The sequence below is a fragment of the Marmota flaviventris genome, chromosome 1 (genome assembly GCF_047511675.1).
Source record: "Marmota flaviventris isolate mMarFla1 chromosome 1, mMarFla1.hap1, whole genome shotgun sequence".
Taxonomy (NCBI): Eukaryota; Metazoa; Chordata; class Mammalia; order Rodentia; family Sciuridae; genus Marmota; species Marmota flaviventris.
Genome location: NC_092498.1, coordinates 127163128 through 127184613, shown reverse-complemented (window position 1 = coordinate 127184613; position 21486 = coordinate 127163128). Strand labels below are relative to the sequence as shown.

General features: G+C 45.1%; 1 pseudogene; it reads left to right on the top strand.

The window, feature by feature from the left end:
• LOC114105490 (transmembrane protein 132B-like) overlaps positions 1 to 13368 on the top strand; it is a 29325-nt pseudogene extending 15957 nt beyond the window's left edge.
• Positions 13369 to 21486: the final 8118 nt, after the last annotated feature.

Sequence of the window (21486 nt, the reverse complement as noted above, 5' to 3'; positions counted from 1 at the left end):
GTCTCAGGCCTTGCTATCTGGGTATCTCAGGCCCCTGATAGCCATTCCTGGTAGCTCCTGTATCTGCACTCATAACCTCTCTTCAGATGCCTGGATAAACTTCTTGGCAGGCGTCACTAAGCTTAGTACACCTTCAGCTGCCACCAGCCCTGAGGCCAGGGGTGCTGTCTCCTCCCATCTGCAACCTGGAGAAGAGCTCTCCCCGTCTCACTCTAGCTGCCTACCTGGTCCCTCTCCAGTGTCGTTAGCAAATGTCTTGATTGACTTTCTTTTCTCACAGTCTGCAAAAGTTTCCCTGGGGGAAAATGTCATGACTTGAACCCGTGGTAACTCAAATCATGTTCTGGGTTATGGTTACTCACACTTGGCTCAGAATAAACTATTTCCTTACTTCCTTTCAGGCAGATCATTCTACTTTTACATTTCCTTATGGCAAGAACCCCGTTCAGTATTTTCTCTTGTATCTCACTTGACCCTTCAAATTCATCCATCTGTGGGTCAGACTCTAACATCATTCACATTTCCCAGAGCCAAGAGATGACTGGGCCAAGTAATTTTGGATAGTTCCAGAGGTCGCGGGTCTGAAAGTTAGTCACATTGGCCTCATATTAAGTTGTCTGCAGCCCGCTCCTTCCCTGGGCTGTTTGGGGAGCGTATTTCCTCATCTTTCCTCGCTTTGGTAGCAGCCCAGATTTCCTGGCTCATAAGGCCTTTCCCTACCCTAGAGCAGCACAGCCAGGGGCTTCTTGCTCCTGCCTCCGGCCCTCTGCTTGTCCATTTTCCCTCTCTTTAGCCCACCTGAAAGACACCTGCGACTGCACTGAGCCCACCTGAAAAAGGCAGGATCAGTGTCTGCTGATGAGGAACCTCAGTCTAGTCTGCAGTCTCAATCCTCAGGGCCTGGAAACAGCATTCAAAGCTCACAGGAAAGGAGGTAAAAACTCTGGGTGGGGGACAGAGGGCATTATTCTTCATGTCACAAGGAGGTGACATAAGAAGTCTCTGGAATTCCAGGGGCAAGCAGAGTGAAAGAAGGATCAGATTCTGCTAAAGTTGGAAAAAGTGCACAAATGCCCCTGGGCTTCCAGCCTAACTGCTGGCCACCTGCAGGGTGCCCACCAGTTGCATCCCAAAGCCCACGAGTACTACAGATGCACACCACAAAGAGCAGGCCCGGCTCTGTCAAATGTCAGCTACGGCTGAGTCTTGAGCCAGGCCAAAGTGAGCTTCCTGCATACTCCCTAAATACACGTTGTTCTCACTTGTGTAAAAACAATCACTGTGTTGAAGAGAAAAGTCTCCTAACAGAATCCACAAACACCCAGGCACTGTTCTGAGGGGCTGGCCTGCCACGTTGCTGCTCCATGGCCACCTGAAGTGTGCCCTTCAGGTGTCTGCTCTGCAGCTTCCTTCAATGCCCATGTGCCATTTGTGCCAGTGTGATGGTCAAAAGAGGTTTTGACATTTCTGTAGAAGAGGCCAGTAGCACCTTACAACAGTGTGTAAAAGGAGCCCAGGGATATCTGAACCAGCTCAGCCCTGGCCCCTACCCAGGGGTGAGGTAAAAAGTGGCTTTATTCAAATCACTTTGGAAATTTTCACCTAGTGCAGTGAATGGACCTTGCAGCCTGTCATCTGAGCAGCCTGATGAGGGCCTCATGTCCTACTATGACATTTCACCCAGTGGCTTGCTCATCCACCTGGACATCCAGTGCTGGGCCATAGACTGGTGACTTGAACGCTCACTGATCAACTGAGTGTATAGAGTTTGTTGTCCTCTATGGCAGTCCTGTGAAGCTGGTGGAATGAGCACTATTGGTATCTTAAGAGGACTTTGTGGCTAAGTGGGTGACTGTGTAGGCCCCAGAGTTAGTGACCAGGCCTGGAATCAGGGCCCCCGTGCTGAATGCAGAGGCTGAGGTGGCTGCAGGAGCTGACTCCGGAGCCACGTGGCTGAGTACAGACCTCCCAGTACACGCATCATCTGTGTTGAATCGTCCACCCTTGGCGTTCATCAGTGTCCTTGTCTGTCACCTGAGGGTGGTGATGTCACCTGCCCCCTCTGTGTGAGGATTAATGAGCTAACACAGAGAACCATGCAACAACCCAATCAATCATTGGGCAAGGGAATGGTCTTTGGACTAATAGGTGGAATCCCAATACTCTCAATTAAGTAGCACCAAGTCTGCTTCTCTGATTGATGTTTCGTGTTCTGTCCCTACTGAACAGACACTTCTCAGAAGAAGATATACAAGTGATCAACAAGTATATGAAAAAGTGTTCAACATCTCTAGTAATTAGAGAAATGCAAATGAAGACTACTCTAAGATTTCATCTCACCCCAGTCAGAAGGGCAATTATCAAGAATACAAGCAATAATAAGTGTTGGCAAGGATGTGGGGAAATGGGTACGCTCATCATTGCTGGTGGCACTGCAAATTGGTGCAACCACTTTGGAAAGCAATATGGAGATTCCTCAGAAAACTTGGAATGAAACCACCATTTGACCCAGTAAACCCACTTGTGCATCTATACTTAAAATCAGTACACAATAGTGACATAGCCACTCCAATGTTTATAGCAGCTTAAATTCACAATAGCTAAACTGTGGAACCAACCTAGATGCCCATCAATAGATGAATGGACAAAGAAACTGTCTTTGGAATGGAATATTACTCAGCATTAAAAGAGAATGAAATCACGGCATTTTCAGGTAAATGGATGGAGTTGGAGAATATTATGCTAAGCAAAGTAAGCCAATCTTAAAAAACCAAAGGCCAAATATTTTCTCTGATAAGTGGATACTGATCTATTATGGGGGGAGGCATGGGAGGAATGGATGATTGGGCAAAGGGGAAGGTGAAGAAGGGGTTAGGGGGTAGGAAAGATGCTGGAATGAGATGGACATCATTACCCTATATCCATGTATAATTGTACGAATGGTGCATTTCTATACCATGTACAACCAGAGAAGTGATATGTTGCACTCTATTTGTGTACAATTAATTGTAATGCATTCTGCTGTCATGTACAACTAAGTAGAACAAATAAAAATCACCATCATCATCATAACAATAATAATAAAATGAAATCTAAAAAAAAAAAAAAGATTGAGCAACAGTGGTATAGTAAGTGCTCTGTAGACATGGGCACTTGCTCTTTGCCAGCAGCTTCTCCCCTGTCTGATGGCTTTTTCAGAGTGATTAGACTTGGTAAAGTGAGGTTTGCCTGTCTAGCCTCATGTCATCCTCCTCTCTAGCCACATTCCTCATTGGGAATAAACCTTCCCACTGTCCTTGTGGGGATGGGTCCAGTTTGGCCAGTCAGCACTTCAAGTCTCTGACCAAAGTGATCAATTAAAAAAGTGGGATGCAAACCAGGTCTTACCATCCAAAGATTTTGCAAAGACTTTGCTAAGAGTTTGCTAAAATTCTAAGGCAATGGATTTCTGGCTCGACATGTTCTGATTCAGAGGCTGCCAAGGAACCACCAGGGGAGACAAGACTCCAAGGAGAGTCTAAAAAATGTGAAGCAGAGAACAAGAAGGAAGGGCTATGGAAACCTGAGCACGTTGTTCATAGCCAGGATTAGAGGATGCATTCAGCTCAGAGTTGAAGCCAATCACATCTAATCTAATTCTGATTCTAATCCCAGAATGGTCTTCCTGCTTACTGTCCTTAACATAAATAGATCTCCAGTATAACCCAGTCCAAGTGGTCATTCACAAGGAGTGAGAGCTGAGGTCCATTTGTTGGCCCAGATCCCTGAGGATTCATTACCTTAGAAGGAAGCTGGGCATGGGTACAGATGACTGACAGGCAGCAGCCAGAAGAGGAAAGGAGCAGCCATGGCCACATGGACTTGGTAAGGAAAGAAGCTGCCCCCGGTGCCACATTAGAGGACTCCTGTGTGCAAGGATGTTCCCAGAACATAAGACCTTCATGGAGGACACCAGGAAGTGAAAGGGATACACAAATTAGTGGTGAAACCACAAAGTCCCTGATAGTAACAAAAGGCTAGAAATTCACTCCAGAAATCTAATGTATAGCATGAGGACTATAATTAATGACATTGTATTCCATGCTAGAAATGTGCTGAGAGGTAATATTTTAGTATTCTAGATATATGAAGGAAAGAAAGACAACCAGGTGAGGTGACAGATCTGTTAATTTGCTTGACTGCATAGTCACTGTGTACATGTGCATCAAAACATCATGTGGTACAACTTACATATACACAACACAAATAAGAACAAATGGAGAATTAGTCATACCTGGCCATCAGGAAATCAGACAATCTCTAATTAGGAGTGATAAGAGTCTAAATTATTGTTGTAAAGAAAGAAATAGTGCCAAACACTTAAAATGCTACAACTAGAAAATTACTGTTTGTGAAATTCTTTTGAGAAGTATCAGTTTGGATCAAGTTTGATTGTTTCAGTTTTAATAATTATTGTAAGACTAGGGGGATATATAAGGGAGTAAAGTAATTCCCAATCTAGTCTCAGGAAACAGGCTGATGGTCATATGGAGATCTTGGGGACTTCAAGGGGAGGAACTGTGTTTTCTGTGGAGGTTAATCTTACAAAGATGTCCTGGGCAAGGGAACGGTTTTTGGACTAATAGGTGGAATCCCCAATACTCTCAATTAAATAGCATCAAGTCTGCTTCTCTGATTGATGTTTCCTGTTCTGTCCCTACAGAGGCTTTTGTTTTTAGTTCCTGCTTATCTGTTTCTACCAGCACTTCATAGAGTACTCTGTTCATATAATGATCTTGAACATTATTCCTGCGTTCCACCACTGTTAGTTAAATTCTACCTGCACACAATCATCAGGGTTATGGTGATCTATTACTGGTGTAAATCTAGATTTATCATATGGGAGATTGAGAGTATGGAACAATTATAATTCTCCATAACACTGGTGAGTGTTGTGCGTTTTACTTCCCACATTGTTCAGGACAAGAATTTTATTCCCAGAAGTTGCAGATAACCTTCCCCATGGTGGAATGAACTCAAAATCAAATAAGAGAACACATTCTATGGACTTATTTCTTGATACTTTGTGTCCTTGGGCACCAAGCCTGCCTCCAGGAGCCATTGGAGACTGGCTCTTCTTTCAATTGCTGAGTCTTTATGGAAGTACTCACTAGAGTGTAAATTTGGAAATTCAGTGTCTTGGCTGCAGCCAACATTACCAGGCTTCCAGCAGGTGTTTCTAACTTGGTCCTTCTCTTCCATAGAAGTCTGGAAAGCAATCCTGCAGATCTCCTTATTCCTGTGATTAATTTCCTATGCAAATCTCGAATACCTAAGCTTGTTCCAGCATGTGTGCCCATGGTTCAGTGAATCCAGAGGTGGAGAAAGCTTCCTAGCTCCATATGTCCAGCTTTAACCAGACAAAGAGGTCTTAATCCCTTCTGGGCCATCATTTGATGCATTAGCATTGCCTGGATCCTGTCCTAAGCTAACATGTGTTGGTGCTATTTTTTAATCTCCAAAAGTCAGGCATAAAATGCTTGAAATGAAAGAGCTCATGAAATGTGATACGTATCTGGCCAAGATGGAATAACAGGAACCAAAATTTACATCCCAAAGGCAACAACTTAAAAGTGGACCAAGTACATAAAACAATGGTTTTTAGACATTGCTGTAGGCAGGGTCCTGTGCTGACCATTGGATCAGGGAAAGCACTTTAATTGGGCTCTCTGACCCACGTCCTAGTGCACTTCCTGGAGAACGTTTCAGGGCCCAGCACAGGTAGGGAATCCCAGCAGAGCCTGGCATTTCCCAGAGCTGAGAAGAGAGAGATAGAAGTTCAAAAAGAGCTCCCTCTCTTGGAAAGGCAGAATTAATACGGTTAACAGGGCCATGTTACCAAAAGTGATCCGCAGATTCAAAGCACTCCTTTCAAGATACCAATGGCATTCTTCACAGAACTAGAAGAAACAGTCCTGCAATTCATGTGGAGAATAAAAAACCCAGAAGAGCCAGTGCAGTCCCGAGCACTAGAGGTTCACACTCACTGCAGAGCCTTTGTAACCAAAAACACGGTGCAGCCTAAAACCAGCCATGCAGACCAATGGAATACACCAGAAGACACAGAAACAAACCCTCTCGGACAGTCGTCTGATGCTTGGCAAGGATTATTAAAATAAAAGTGATCACACTTCATCTGAGCTGATACTTCTCAAAACTACCTTCCAGTTAGAATGACAGTCATCAAGAATACAAATTTTAATAAAGGATTGGAGGAAAAAAGGAACACCAACACCCTGTTGGTGGACTGTAAATTACTACAACCATTTTGAGGGCATTCCTCAGAAGACTAGGAATGGAGCCACCATATGATCCAGCTGTTCAGCTCCTCAATAAGCATGCAGAAGAGTTAGAGTCAGCACACTGTGTTGGGACGTGGATACACGTGTTTATTTACAGCAGCACAGTTCACCATGGCTGACCTGTGGACCCAGGCTGGGTGCCCACCAACAGACAAATGGATAAAGAAAATGTGGTGTATAGAGACAATGGGGTTGTACTCAACCACCAAGAAGAAGGAAATGTGTCTTTTGTTGGTAAATGGATAGAACCCAAAGCATTGCACTAAGTGAAACCACAGCCTCGGACAGTCAAGGGTTGTACGTTTTCTCTCATATAGATGGGAGGGCAAAGAAAAAAGGAAAGAAGGGGGATCTTATGAACATGGGAAGCATCAGACATAGATGCAGGTGACTGTGAGGAGGGAGAGAGGGAAAGAGGAGGTTCCTGGTACCACAGGCCAGTCACTCTGTGTGTGCGCATGAAGACGTCCCGGTGACCTCCACCATGGTGTGTAAGTCGAGTGCACCAAGGCCAATAACAGGAAAAGGACTGGGGTCTGAGAGGTCAAGGCACCAGAGTCCACAGGCTGTGGAGGTGTCTGCTCTTCTGTCCTGGTCCACCCCACCAGAAAGACCTTCAGAATCAACCAAGGGATCAAGAATGGCCTTGTTGAACTGAAACCCTGTGATGATCTTGTGGCTGGCTCCAACTCAACTCAATCCTAAATTCCTGAAAAACTGTTCCATGTGGAGTCCCTGTGTGAACACCATCTGTCCTTGGAGGCTGGATGTGGAGATGGAACATAGGGTTCTCCACATAGCCTCTTCGGTCTGGAGGCCAGGTAGGCTCTACACGGCCTGTTTGATACTATATTTTATATTCTTCTCAACCTCACTTCTTGCCCACCAAAACCTGGATTTGCCTTCTCACAAGGAAAGAAGTCCCCCTGATCCAGTCTGCAGATGTGAACTTGGCACCCAGTTAGCAAATGGGACTCAAGGGAGGCTCAGGGAAGTGTTTTCTGGTTGACAGTGTGAGCCTTGGCCATGAGTCTGCCTCTAGGATCTGAGAGGACAAGGCACCAGGACAAGGCTTTGCACCAGAGCTCTGTGGCCGTGTCTTGCAGCCAGAGGCAACACGTTCAAAAAGACAGCAGAAGTTCTCAGGGTGACAAAATGCAGAGATAGGAAGTGACATCCCTGAACTGTGGAACTAATCAGGAGCCTCCTCTCTTCTTGCTGTGTGAGAAAATCTGTGGTCATCACTGTGTCTTCCATAGTCAGAGGAAAGGACAAAGCCTGGGGGTCAGAGCAGCTTCTCAGTGGACAGCCAACAGAAACCGCGAAGATCCTTGAGGCCAGGTGTGGAATGCTGGATATGGGAGAATCCCTGAGTGCCTGGACCTACGGGCCTGAGAGATCCCCTTTGTGTTCCAGGACCAGGTTCTGAATGTGAGACAGGAGAAGCTGCCTTAGGTGACAAGCTTCAGGATCCATGTGGAGACAGGTGGTGGTGAGATGTTGCTGAGCAACAGGCACATCACGCACCCAGAACCTGAACCCTCTCCAATACCCCAGCTAAGTCCTCTGCCACTAGGAGGGGGCAAGGAGCCCGTTCAGGTGTGGTCTCTGAAGCTGCAGGGGTATGCAGGCTGGTGTGGCACATGACCTCCTTGCTGACCTGTGAAACTATGATGGCACCCCCACTTGGATAGCAGCTGGCTCATTGCTTTGGAGGTCATTCTAGAAGTGAACCTGCAATTTCTTGCTCCCCAGCATTTTTTAGCACCAGCAACTTACTTTTTATAATGGTATTTCCACAACTAGTATTTCAGAGAGACTGGTGAGAGCCTCACTGCAAATACTCTGAAGGGGGAGAGGAGAAAAAAAAGATAAAACTTCTCTAAGCACTATAAAGAGCTAAGTGATCCGTGCCCCACCCCCAACACACACACTTGACTTTAGAATGGTTGTAGGCTCAAGAAATGGAGTGTTTGAGTCAGCAGATTCCTCAGTGTGTGGGCTTAACCAGAGTGGGGAACAGGGTGGCCTGGGGGCTGAGGTTCTGGTTTTCCATACAGAATAGAAGTGCAAATAGAGTTGTATGTGTGTGGCCACCTTTGTTCTCCAGTCTTGGGATCAAAGACTGAATGAGAGGCTTTATTTATAGAGCTTATCTCTATAAATAAAGTCCTTAGCTTCTGGTGTTGTAATCTGAGAGTGCCTGGCTGGGCTGATGGCCACCCTGCCCATCTTCCCTGTTAGGAAGCTCCTCAGATCAAAAAGAACCATAATAATAATAGGAGTGGGAGAGAACAGAGCCAGGCTGTGTGAGTAGAGCATCCAATGGGGGCCGTGAGCCAATGTGGGGAGTGCCCACGGGCCTGCTCTAGGATGTCTGTGACATTGAAGCTGCTGAGTTAGGCAGTAAAGGCTCTCTCCTTATACACAGCAGCATTGACTTCAGCAATAACATGAAAGCACAGTGGAAGGAGAGAGGGGGAAGAGAATACCCCACCAGGTTGGTGAAGCACCAATTCCTGAAGCCAGGTAGCTGTGCGACCTTCTTTTTAGGGTCCCGACTGGGAAGTCCTGGCAGAGCACCCTCTCCACCACTGAGGCTCCAAAGCTCTTGCTTCCAGTGGGTCTCTTTAAATACCAGCAAATAGAATACAGAAGACTCTGCTCTAATAGCCCTCAGGACTTAGCCTGGCTTCATCCCCCCAAGGACGGGCCAGACCCCCAGAAGATGTGCACCTGGAGATAAGAGAGATCACCAAGTTCCCCTGAACCAGCCACTCTCAGAAGAAGCCAGCATTCTATGGATGTTTTGTGGCGGGGCATTCAAAGGTGACTACCGGCAGGGGACAGGGAAGGTCTTGATATTTTCCTCAACCTGGAATGCTCTCAGTGACCTTTTTCATGAATTAGCTCTCTTCACTCTCTCAGTGACATCATAAATGACTTTAGACTTGGTCACTGTTTTGCAGGTTTGGGCCCATGGCTTCTGTGATGCACCAGGTAAGGAAGGGCTTGGGCCTGGAGTGTGCTCAGCTTGTTGGCTCCATGCCCACCCCAAGCAGCCACGTGACCCCCTACGCAGGCTCCTTGCCCAGGAGGAGACAGGCCAGGGCCTGTGGTCCCAGCGCTCCCTGCTGGGTCTGAGCTTTGCTTACAACCTTGATTCCCAAAACCAAGATGTAGTTGAAATGAGGAGGATCTGGTGTCTGCTGCCCCTTCTTGAAGGACCAGGAAGCCCCGCACGGAGATTTCTTTTGCCCTCCTGTCCACAGCCAGCATTTGCCTCACTTCCCTGGGGAGCTGTGATGGTCACCAAGAGGTGTCCAGTGAGACTTTGAGTGGAGGCTAATATCTGCAGCAGGAGGAAACACCAAGACAACTCTGTGTCCTGGATTTCACTGGAGCCTCTCAAGTTAGGAGGATCCTGATATTGAGAAGGAGCCACAGTACCTGATGTGCAGCCACAGAGATGAGAAGACATTAGAGGCACTCAGCTGCCCACGGAATGTGGACTGTGGCATCCAGTCACATTCCCAAAGCTCCTTGGACTCAAGGGAAATGAATGCCCTTCAGGAATGTCATGGTGGCTCAGTTAGCTCAAGGTGGGGACTGAAAGATTGGGGAGTGGAAGGTTCTCTGAGGCCATTTGGTGTATGGGTAGCACAGGCAGGAACCCTAACCTCTCCAAGCACGTCATTGTCTGTGAGATGAAAACAGTGATCTGCATTTTTCTATCTCACAAGATGATGCTGAGAAAAAATAAATGAACATCATCAATGTGACCTCTTTTAGTAGAAAAAGCTAAGCTGAAAAATGAATAAAGCTATTTTCCTATGAATATAAGCCTTCACTTTCTGTGTTACTAATTGAAGACAGGGAAACTGTGAAGATTTTATTTTCTGAACTTGGAATTGAAATCTTTAACTGTATTGGTCATGGGCACTGGTTAATAACATTTTTAAAAAATGGAAAAAATGATTTCTTGCTGAAAATATGAAATTACCAGATCTTATATCTTTCCTCATGCACCTGTGGTAAGTATTTTCTAGCTAATACTGATGGAATGATATTTTGGAAATTGAGCAACAGATATTGTCAATGAAACTATAAATTCTCACTGTAAAGTGTTAGTCTACAATTGAGTTGTTTTCTAATGTCTGTTTAATACGTGCAGCTTTAATGCAATATGTCTTCTAGAACTAAATTGCAAATAGAAGGTAAATTGGATGAATTGGTAGTTTTAGGCCATAAAACCCCCTTTCCTGCTGTGCTTTCCTGGGGCCCTCAGATCTGTCATAGGGACTGTCCACCTCTGTGCATGAATGTGGAGGCCATACTTGGAGGGTTATGGGGTGGAGGGGAAGATGGAACCATCTTCTCAATAGCTTTCCTATATTTGCATTGCTCTCTGAACACAGATTAATTTTTTAATGCCATGATTCTTTACTCTGAATATCCAGCACCAAGATCTGCATCATTTTTGAAATAATCTTTACTGCTAAATCAACCAAAATCTCTTTTAAAGCATACACACAGTTACTACTCTTTAAAATAAATTTATTCTTTGAGTCAAAAAAAAAATGCTGTAAGTTGTTCTTTTTAGGAATGCTTTAATTGGAAGGTGAAATCAAGCAATTATTGAAAGTTTTAAAGATCATTTCAGCAAACTTTTTCTTTTGAAAGTAAATTAGGAAATATTTTGGTGTAAACATTAATTACAGTGTTTTAAGTGATTGTGATAAAATTGCAATTAAAAATAAAACATGCTTGTAATTTAGAGGTTCATTTTTCTTACACCTATTTCACCTTTGGTGCTTTTTACTTAGTGGCACCTTAAGGAGCAGAGACAAGAGTTCTTGGTGTCACTTTAGAATATCCTCCATCTGTCTAGCTCCATCTTCACCAAAAAGACAGTGAATTTCCAGTGTGGCTGGTCCACAGCAAATGCCAGGCATGGACTGCTTCTCTCTCCTCACTCTCTTCTCGAGTCTCCACCAGAGATAAGAGAATGATTCCCTGGGAGGTTCTTCAAGTTCCTAAAGAGATGAGATTCCCAGAGACCTTTAAGACCCTGGCTAATGGAGAGAGCTTGTCCCTCTCAGTCTTCATGTCCCAAAAGTGATCAGCAGTGGGCATGTGCAGCTGAGATGGCACCCAGCATGTCTCCCTGCCTCTTCCCCAGTCTGCCCCCAGTGCATGGGGAACACTTCTTCTCAGACACTCTTTTAATGTCCATCACAGGTCCCTGTGCCTTTTTCTTGGCAGCAAGTTCATCTGTGCAGTTGACTGTCTACTGTAGACCATGACAGAGAATTGTATTTTTCTATTTTTATGAAAGCAGGCAGCTTTTGACACTTAGAAATTCCATTTTAGCTACTGTAAGTAGGCACCAAATTGCTGTCTACTTACTGTAATTATTGACAATTCTAAAACTTTTACACATTTTCAGAGTTTTAGTGAATCACTTTAAGAAGATATCAGGAGCATTGTGTCTCTCTAGTGGGATGGGATTATAATGCATTTTCCCCCAAGTACCTTCAGCCAGCACTGTGTGGCTTCATCTGTATTGAATTTCTAACATATCGTAGTTCAAATGATATCTTGGGTGATGGCTGATTAGTTGCCCTTGGAAATGACTTGGATGCATGGCCTAATTTTTCAAAAAGCTTTAAGAATGGTCACAGCAAAATTCAGTTGTAGGACATGAAATAAACTATGTGTACTTTCCTGCCCTTCTTAAACTGTTTTGTTTGTTTGTCATGTTACTGGGATGTGGATCATTATTAATGACAGTCCAGTGTATCTCAAGTATGGATTAAGGTTACAGAGCACTGGGGCTTATTTTTTCTAATTATATACACTTAAAGAATGCTTCGGAATTAACATTTCTGTGATAAAATTTGCAAATGTGAAGAAGAGTTGACACAACAAATATTTTGATTTTTTTATTGGAATTTTGTTCAATTCAGTAACACTTAGACATTTATGATCCCAAGGATTTTTCCATAACTGTCTGGTCATTGGATAAAATGGTGGTGTCTGTCCAGCCAAACCTGCAGTCCCAGTGGCCGGTTGTGTTTGCAGAGGGCCCCTGATCAAGTTGTAGATGATGATCAGGGAGCCTTGCCAGAAGACCAAGAGGAAGAGTGTTCTTGCTGTGGGTAAAGGAAGCATCAAGGTCATGTTTGCACTGGGCAATGAGGAGGAGCACTGAGGAGGCAGCAATGACATCAAGGGCATGAACCGGGAATACAAAGATCACCTGAGCAATTCCATAGAGTGGGAAGGGATCCAGGGGCGAGAGGTCCAGGAGTGGCTCCAGCATGGGGGCCCCACTGGCCCAGAGGACAGGACCAACAGGAGCACAACCCTGCCACTGCCTGGGGAGGGAAAGGACAAGAAGCTGCTCAAGAGTGGTGGTTCAGATGCCTTCACCAGCTTCCCCACCCAGGGGAAGTTTCCAGAATCCAGTAACCCTAGTGACCTTACAGTGGCCTCGAGGGGCTTGACAGACTTGGAGATTGGCATGTACGCCCTGCTCTGTGTCTTCTGCCTGGCCATCCTGGTCTTTCTGATCAACTGTGTGGTGTTTGCCTGGAAGTACAGACACAAAAGGCTTGTGGTGAGCGAGCAGGGCAACATCCCCCACTCCCACGACTGGGTCTGGCTTGGGAACGAGGTGTAGCTTTTGGAGAATCCAGTGGACATCACACTCCCCTCGGAGGAGTGCACGACCATGATAGACAGGGGGCTGCAGTTCGAGGAGAGGAACTTCCTGCTGAATGGAGGTTCCCAGAAGCCCTTCCACAGTCAGCTGCTCAGACCTTCTGACTATGTCTATGAGAAAGAGATGAAAAATGAACCTGTAAACTCTTCTGGCCCAAAGAGGAAGAGGGTCAAGTTTACTTCCTACACCACTATCCTCCCCGAGGATGGGGGCCCATACACCAACTCCATCCTGTTTGACAGTGATGACAGCATCAAGTGGGTCTGCCAGGACATGGGGCTGGGGGCTCCCAGGACTTGAAATACTGTGTTATATTTGAATTCTCTGATGCACCTTCTGTTTTTCAAACAGCTGGAGCCATGAGCTTGTTCAGCAACAGAGGGTGATTTAATAAGGATTTATTTGTTGAAGCCTGGTGTGAGGGGGCAGGGGACAGGGTCCTCTTCTAAGCACATGGAAGTGGTCTGAAGAGTTAGTGCAGCTTGTGTGTAAGCCAGGATGAGCACCTGGAATGGCCCCTGTAGTACTGCTGCAGTACTGGGTCAGTACTCATGCACCACCTGATACTCGTTCATTACCAGTGCACCGAGTTCTCCACCAAGGACTTTATCTACCAGCTCAGGACAAACAGTTGTTTAGAACTGGTAGGAGTTTGATGGTTAATTTTCCTATAGTTTGACATCAGTCAGATGCAGTGGACAATTCTTTCTCTGTGCCTAAGAACTCTTCTGACAGGTGAGTGAATGTGGCCACCCTTTTTGGTGATGGGCTCCACATTGTTTTTATGCACATTTATACCAATGCCTGTTGTTGTTTTGTTTGGGGGGAGAGTTGTTTATTGTTTTGTTTTTGACTTCTGGGAGGCTTTTTGAAACATACATGGTTTCTCTCATTTAACTGATATTTGCTTGGATGAGACAGGAGTTGGGCTCCCTGGAACCAGCCTTGCCACATCCAGATTGAATTCCCAGGGCCCTTCTCTGCTTCACCCTATGGTTTATGGATACAAAGTAACTGAATCCTCATTTTCTGTAGTCCTTGTTTTCTCATTGACACATCTTAAATCAGCATTGCATGGCAGATTTTTTTTTTAAATATTAACTTTCAATGAAAAAGATTCACATGAATTTTGCAAAAATTGGGGAATATATGTGAACCACAAAAAAAAATTTGTTTTAAATACATAGGAGCTAAAAATCCAAGTGGGATATTATAGAGTCCACTCCTAAGGGGAAAGGGCCCACTTAAAACACCTAGTCACATAAACATTTTGTGGAAAACATTTCACTCACTAGACTCAAATATGAAACTGGTGTGGACATTCTTGAAAAGAAGATTCCTTAAAAACAGATATAGACTAAACTGCCATTTTACTCAAGAAGAATAGAGAAAGCACCAATGAGATTGTGTTTAGCAGGATGGAAATCCATCTATTCAGTGACCAGGAAAACATTCACCTCTGTGCTTCTGGCCAAGAGAAAACATCACAGAATATGTCCTGAGATAGGAAAGCAATGAGCACACTCAATACAGTCATGAAAATAAATGGCCACTCTAAACCTCAAGATACAGTTGTCAGGAAATCAAGGGTCAGAAAAAGAAGGGGAGGAAGAAAAAAATCAGTCTCTAATTCTTTTTGAAAAAATAAACAGCGATTGAAACAGTGGTATGAAATGGAGTTAGAGCAAGCTTCTGAATAAGAGAACGAGACAGCTTGTCAATTAAATAAATTGAAATGGCTGCAAACAGATACTGGACATTGTAGCTTCCTTGGGAACATCTTTTAGCACCAGCGAGGGGTCTCAGGAAGTTTCCCAGAAGAGAGGCCCTTGCAGGGTCTTGACATACCTCACAGAAAAGAAATCCAGGATGTGTCAAAAACAGGCACAGCAAAGATTTATTTAGGAAACAAGGAATGTGCACTTGGGCAGCCTGAAAGTGGATGTTATCTCGAGGATAAGTGCTTTCAGGACCTTGGGCTCTTTTAAGGGATACTTTGTGCTTAGTGACCATGCCAAATGTGTGAGTGGCATCACCTGGTGGGCCCAGTTCTCTTCCTCAGGGAGCACGGTGCTGTGGTTCTCTTAGGGATATCTAGGTGGATGTCATCCTGGCGGTAAGGTTTGGAAGGTACCCACATGGTGGCTCCTCCAACATCTCCCCTTTGGCTCTGTTCTGGCAGCACCTGCAGGCATTAGTGACTGGACCCACAGTGCTCCAAGGCTCATGGGCCTCTCAGGAATCCACATCAGGAGGAAAATAGGCTGGGGCCCATAGGTGGGATGGGGCCTTTTAGGGTTAGACTTACAGTTTCTTCTATCTTGTCTCACTTTGAGCCACAACAAGTCTAAGAACTAACTTGGAAAGAGGAAGCACCTGGGGCTCTGCCATGACTATGACTGGCTGATGGCTGAGCCAGTCAGAACAGAGGTGTTTGGTTGCCCCCTTGTTGCGGTAGACTTCCACAAGGGTGAACCCACCCTCCAAACCCATCTGCCCTGAGGTCTCCACAAGTTGGCAGCCGAGAGGGTCTTCATCTGCTTCCCTCTCACGCACAGGGCTGGAGGGTTTGTGGAGAGAGGGTCGGCCTCACCACAGGTGTTCTCTGGGTCCCTTGCTGTTGGAATGGTGCTTGACAGTCCAGGCCCTGGAGCCTGGGAATCCTTGCAATGGTCTGGGGAAGGAAGCATTTGCAAGATGGGGAGTCTGTGAGGCTGGCTGACTCCTGGAGGAAGGGCGGCTCAGGAGGCCCTAGGAAATCATGCTGCATTTCTCTTTATTATTCTTTTACTTTTAATTGGGTATTTTGTTTATGCCACTATTTTTCAAAGGATATAGAGGTGAGGTAGCCCCAAACCTACTTATTGGATAAGTCCACAGGTGTGTTAATGGAGCACAACTAACAACTAGGCCTGTGATTTCTAGAGGCCACTGTCCAGTTCTCCCCACTGTGTCCTGGCTGGACAAACACTACAGAATATATGAATTTTTTTGTATTCAAATTTTTAGCACTCATCAATGATCTCTGTGGATTTGTAAAAGTCAATGTGTTATGGAAATCTCTCTGCTCTTTGTTTTTAGATTTTTTTTTTCATAGAGAAAAAAATTAGAATAAAATATGACCTGGGTTTCAGTGTTTATGTTGGACAAGCTTACTCAAGATGATCAGGACACTAGGACTTGCTCGATGGGAAATAAGAACCCAAAAGCTTTAAAGTCCACTAGGGAAATTATCTTCCCACTCCAAGAAAGCAGTAATGACGTCGGTTCCCACACCAGGCAGGCTTCATGTTCTGTGCCCTGCCTTCAAAATATTATTGCTAATCAAAATCAGTTTTTCAGATTAAAAAAATAATTCAATATGCAGAATTGTCTTTTTAGGTTCCATTAAACATTTTAATGTACCTAAATATTCCTCCTAAATACAGCACTTTGCAAATAGTGAAATTCCATTTTTCATTATTAAGGTTGGAACTAAAATAACTCACTATTTGATTTCTAGAGAGATCACAGACCCAAGGGTTAAAATTGAAAGAGTAAAGCTTTAAACAGAACCTAGAAATGAAAAATTAGAATCTATTTTGGATTTAACAAAGACTTCTTAATCATGTTTCAAAATTGTTTAAAGTAAAATTATAAAATAATTGCTCTTTATAAAACATTTAAAAATATTTCTGCAGATGAAAGATATAGTTACAAAATGAACGGGCAAACATAAATTGGGAGGAAAATTTGTAGTACATCTCCTAACAAATCGTATACAGATAGGTAATTCTGCTATCGCTCCAGCATAAAAGACAATCTAATTTTTTAAACGGGCAGAAGAAAATGGCTATTGGGGCTGGAGCGTAACTCAGAGGTGGAGCTCGCCTATGGGCACGAGCCCCTGGGCTCCACCCCAGCACTGCAAAAAGAGAAAAAAGGGAAAATTCATGTAAAAACTACAGTGACTTAGCTCTACTTAATTTTTAGAACAACCAACATTTTAAAGTCTGAAAAACACCAAAGTTAGTGAAAATGTGGATCAGCTAAAACTGTCTTATATTGCCAATTAGTTGGCAGTTTTTAAAACAAATTTCTAAAAAATTGTACACATGTTCTATAACTCTATGCAATTCATCAACTTAGCATGAATACAAGGGAAACTATTCATATGTAAATATATGTAACACATGTTTATGTCACACACAGGCCAAGGAAACCTAATGAGGACATTTGTAGCAACTTCAATACCAATAACAAAATACCAACTGGGAATAACTCTAATGCCAATGATGAGGTGGACCATTGCTCAGCTTGGTAGATCTATATAGCAGAATGCCATTCACAGCCCAAATCATGACCTCCTGATTCACCCAGCACAGGATACCCTCAGAAGTGCTTTATGATGAAAAAGAATCCAGCTGACGCAGCGAAGCAGGGTGGTGCTGGAGCTCAGGATTTGAAGGGAGACAGCAGGCAGGACGCCTGCCTAAGTGTTTCTCATCTTGATGGGGACCGGCTACCTGTACGTTTGTAGTGATCAACTGCTGTGATCTACATATTTCATCATATGTTAATGACTCCTCAGCTGCAGTACAACTCAAGCATGTCGTGCGACCATCATATGCAGAATCATGGGGAAATAAGTAAATAAAGACCTTTGTATGGTCAGTTATTTTTCAGCCCTTGTGCTTATAACTGGACCAGCGACAAAGTAACTCCTTTTACACTGTATGACACTCAGTGTGCCATGACTCGAGAGTGATCTGAATAGCTCCACCACATTTGTAAAGACGAAAGACAACTTCTCAACAGACATACAGACAGTCCCAGTCTCCATGACGGGTCTTTATGTGGCTCCTAGTCAGGACCCCTCATGGTTCTTAAAATAAAAAGCCTACAGTTCTAAGACACAGAGGGAGCCTGGCTGAGAGTGAATCCCAACAGAGGAAGGACTGGAGGGCACGTGAAAGAAAATGCCAGACTTGGCAAAAATAATCCACCATTATTCTCAAAAGCAATTGAAGATTAATTATGGAAATTACTTTCACAAGTAAGTTAAAAGAGGGGAAAGAAAAGAGAGGTGAATGGACTCCTCCCCCCCAAAAAAAAGCTTTAAAATGCTAATGAATGCGAAACACAGCTGCTAATGGGCAGACTTGTTCCAAGTTCCTGATAGAAACTTTTTTCTTTTTTTTTCTTTTTAGTGCATTGTAGTTACACATAATGGGGGTTCATTTTCACAAAATCATGCAAGCGTGGAATAGAATTTGGTCCACCAAAGTCCCCAGTACTTCCCCTTTCCCTCCTCTCTGCCCTCCCTTTCCTCTGTTCTCCTGATCTTCCTTCTATTTATTTATAGTCTTTTAAATTAGTGCTTTATAGATAGATATAAATAAGGTGCAATTCACCATGTGTTACACTCACGTAAGGGCATAGCATGAGTTAGTCAATTTCACTCAACATTGTCCTGTTCCTCCTCCCTTCCCGCCAAGCCCCTCCTACTCTAGAGATCTCCTCTGTTTTCACTTCCTTTCCTCTTATTGGAGTCTCACTCATGCATATGAGAGAAAACACTGGACCCTTGGCGTTCTGACTCATTTCACTGAGCTCCATCCATTTACTGGCCAATGCCGTAGTTTCATTCTTCTCCGTGGCTGATAAACTCCACTGTGAATATCTGTCACATGTTCTTTATCCATTCATGTGTTTATGGGCATCTAGGTTGATTCCATTGCTTGGCTCTTGTGAGTTGTGCTGCTGCGAACACTGACGTGGCTACATCCGTATGGTGTGCTGATTTTAGTTATTTTGGAAAAATACTGAGGAGAGGGACATCTGGGTCATATGGTGGCTAGTCTTTGGAGGAATCTCCATATAGCTTTCCAGAATGGTTGCGCTCATTTGCAGTCCTACTGACAACGTAAGGGTGGGCCTTTCCCCACATCCTTGCCAGCACCCGATGGTTTGTATTCTTGATGACCGCCATTCTGACTGGAGCGAGGACCTCTCCTAAGGTGACCTATGCACCTGCTGCCTCGAGAGGGCATGATGTGGAGAGTGGAAAGCTGGGGATAACAGACAATAAGTGAACATTGAGAACCACAGTGCTTGTCAGGCAAGGTCACCTTTAGAAACCATCTGGACTGTTGAAGGAAAGGTTCCTCCTGACAGAGAAAGAGAGGAAGTGAAGTGGACGCACTCAGTGAAGAAAACCCAGTAAGTGAAGCTCCGGGCAATCGAGGGGCATGTCTCCAGCTGGAAAAGGAGGCCTCACATCCAGAGGAAGCCTCTCCGGCCACGAGGTCCCCAGCCTCTGCAGAGATGTGGACCACCTTTGGCCCTTTACCAAGCACATGCCCCTGCGCATGGGAGGAAAACACTCAGGTGTGGAAGGAGGCCTCCGCCGGACTCGCTGGAGCTGGGAACCTAAGGGAGAAATGGAGTCAGGTGGAGTGGAAGGGGCATTCTATTTTGTGAAAACCATCTTGTCTTCCAAAAGTAAGGCAGCTGTCGGGGACAGAAGAGCAGCCCTATGCACTGAGAAAAAGCTCCCTGACCTGAGAAAAGACACTCAGGGGAGAAGTGAGTCTGTGCTACATTTGAATGTGAGTTTTCCCAAATGGTCCTTAAGAGGACCAGGCCACCCTCTAGATTTCCAGGTCCTGGAGGAGAAGCACTAACCAGCAATGGGTCACCAATTGGTAAAACTAGGAGCTTTTCCTGTCGCCTCTGCAAAATGCATCTCCTTTTATGGAGATTTGTTTTAGGTGCTCTGTCTTGTTCATTCTCTCAGTGGGGGAAGGCGGGGGAGAGACACGACACGTCTCAGGGCAGGTCTCAGCATGTGCCTTCAACACCACTTGAGCATATCATACCCTCCTCTCCTGGCCCAGGATTCATCTAGTTTCAGCAAATGGAAACCAGCAGGCAGTTCAAGGCCAACATTAAGTGCTGTCATTTGTGAACCAAGGGCACACCTCTCTCCCTGCCAGCCCATGCTGTACTTCAGGACCCCTGGAAGGAGGTGACCTGTGCAGGGTGGCCGGGTCTTCTAGGTGCTGGCAGGATGCAGCACCCAGTCTCTGCCTGGTACAGAGCAGGGCTAGGTGACAAAAGTGCTGTGTGAACAGGTCTAAGGTAGCATCAGATTGTGAAGAAGTAGTCTCAATGACGAATCCAAACACCATCCAAGCACCCCTTTGTGGGCGACTCTGTGGTGCTGGCTCCTCCGTGCTGTTCAGAACGAAGGAGCTGGCATTCCCTTTGCAGTTTTCATTCCAACTTAAACTCTATGAGAAGCATCTATTGCTGATCATGGCACTGTAGGACAGCCATGATTGACTGGGTTCTATTAATCCATTAAAAAGTCCTGAAGCTTGGCTTCCCCCTAAGAAGATGAAAGCTGCCTGAGAATCTTGGTCTCATATTAACAATAAGATGACAAATTGGTTAATCAACATAACCAAGGATTTTTGAAAGCCAGGATGTCAGTGGACACTGATGAGCTAAATTTCAGAATGAAAAGCCCCACTTAAGAGAGTGGGAGACACAGCCTTTGATAAAGCACAGCAGGAAAAGGAGACAGCCATAAAATTAGACAAAAAGTTAATTAATTCTTAAAAGATAAAACTGAGCTACTGTAGCAGTTTAGATGCCCCAAGCAGGGGGAGTGGGCACCCGCTCACCGGCACTTTGCAGTGGATCTCCAGTGGGTGCATATGAGAAGAAACGGGTGACCCATGTCACAAGGTCATTTTGGAGGCAAAGACTGGCAGGTGAGCAATCGCCATCACCAGGCAGGAATAAAATTACCCGTGTCTCCGGGGCTCTTCTCAATGGCAATGTGTGAAGCGCAGGGGAAACAGCACATAATGTTCTCCTGCCTTTTAAAATGGCTCAGCTTGGGCTATTGACTAAATAAATTTGCTCCCTTGATTCCATATGGACTGTAGGTGAAATGCATCTGCTGCCCAGAGAGGGACAGAGAATTCACTCAGGCCCAAGAGACTGCTCTGATGGACAGAGAACATTGTCATTGCTGGTGGCGCAGGACTAGCGAATGGTCCTTGGTTTGCACCAAGACCCGACACCTATGAGAAAAGAGTTCCATGTTGGTGCCTGGGAAGGAGCCGGCAGCAAGGCTGAGCAATTCCTCCCAGGGACTGAAGTGCACAGGGATGGCCTGCTTCTGAGACCTGAGCTGTAGCATGTGAAATGCTCCCACCAGCCCGGCTCGCTTTGCTCCAGGCAACAGTGATGAGTAACGGCCACGTGGAGGGGTGAGCACAGACCCAGACAGGGGTGAGGGCTGAGGAACGCTGAGATGATGGCGGTGCACAGAGAAGCTCCTGGCGCTCCAGGTCTTCTGCTCCATGATGGGATGGCTGCGAGACCTGAGGGCTGTGAACGTCTCTGGGAAAACCACCAAAAACC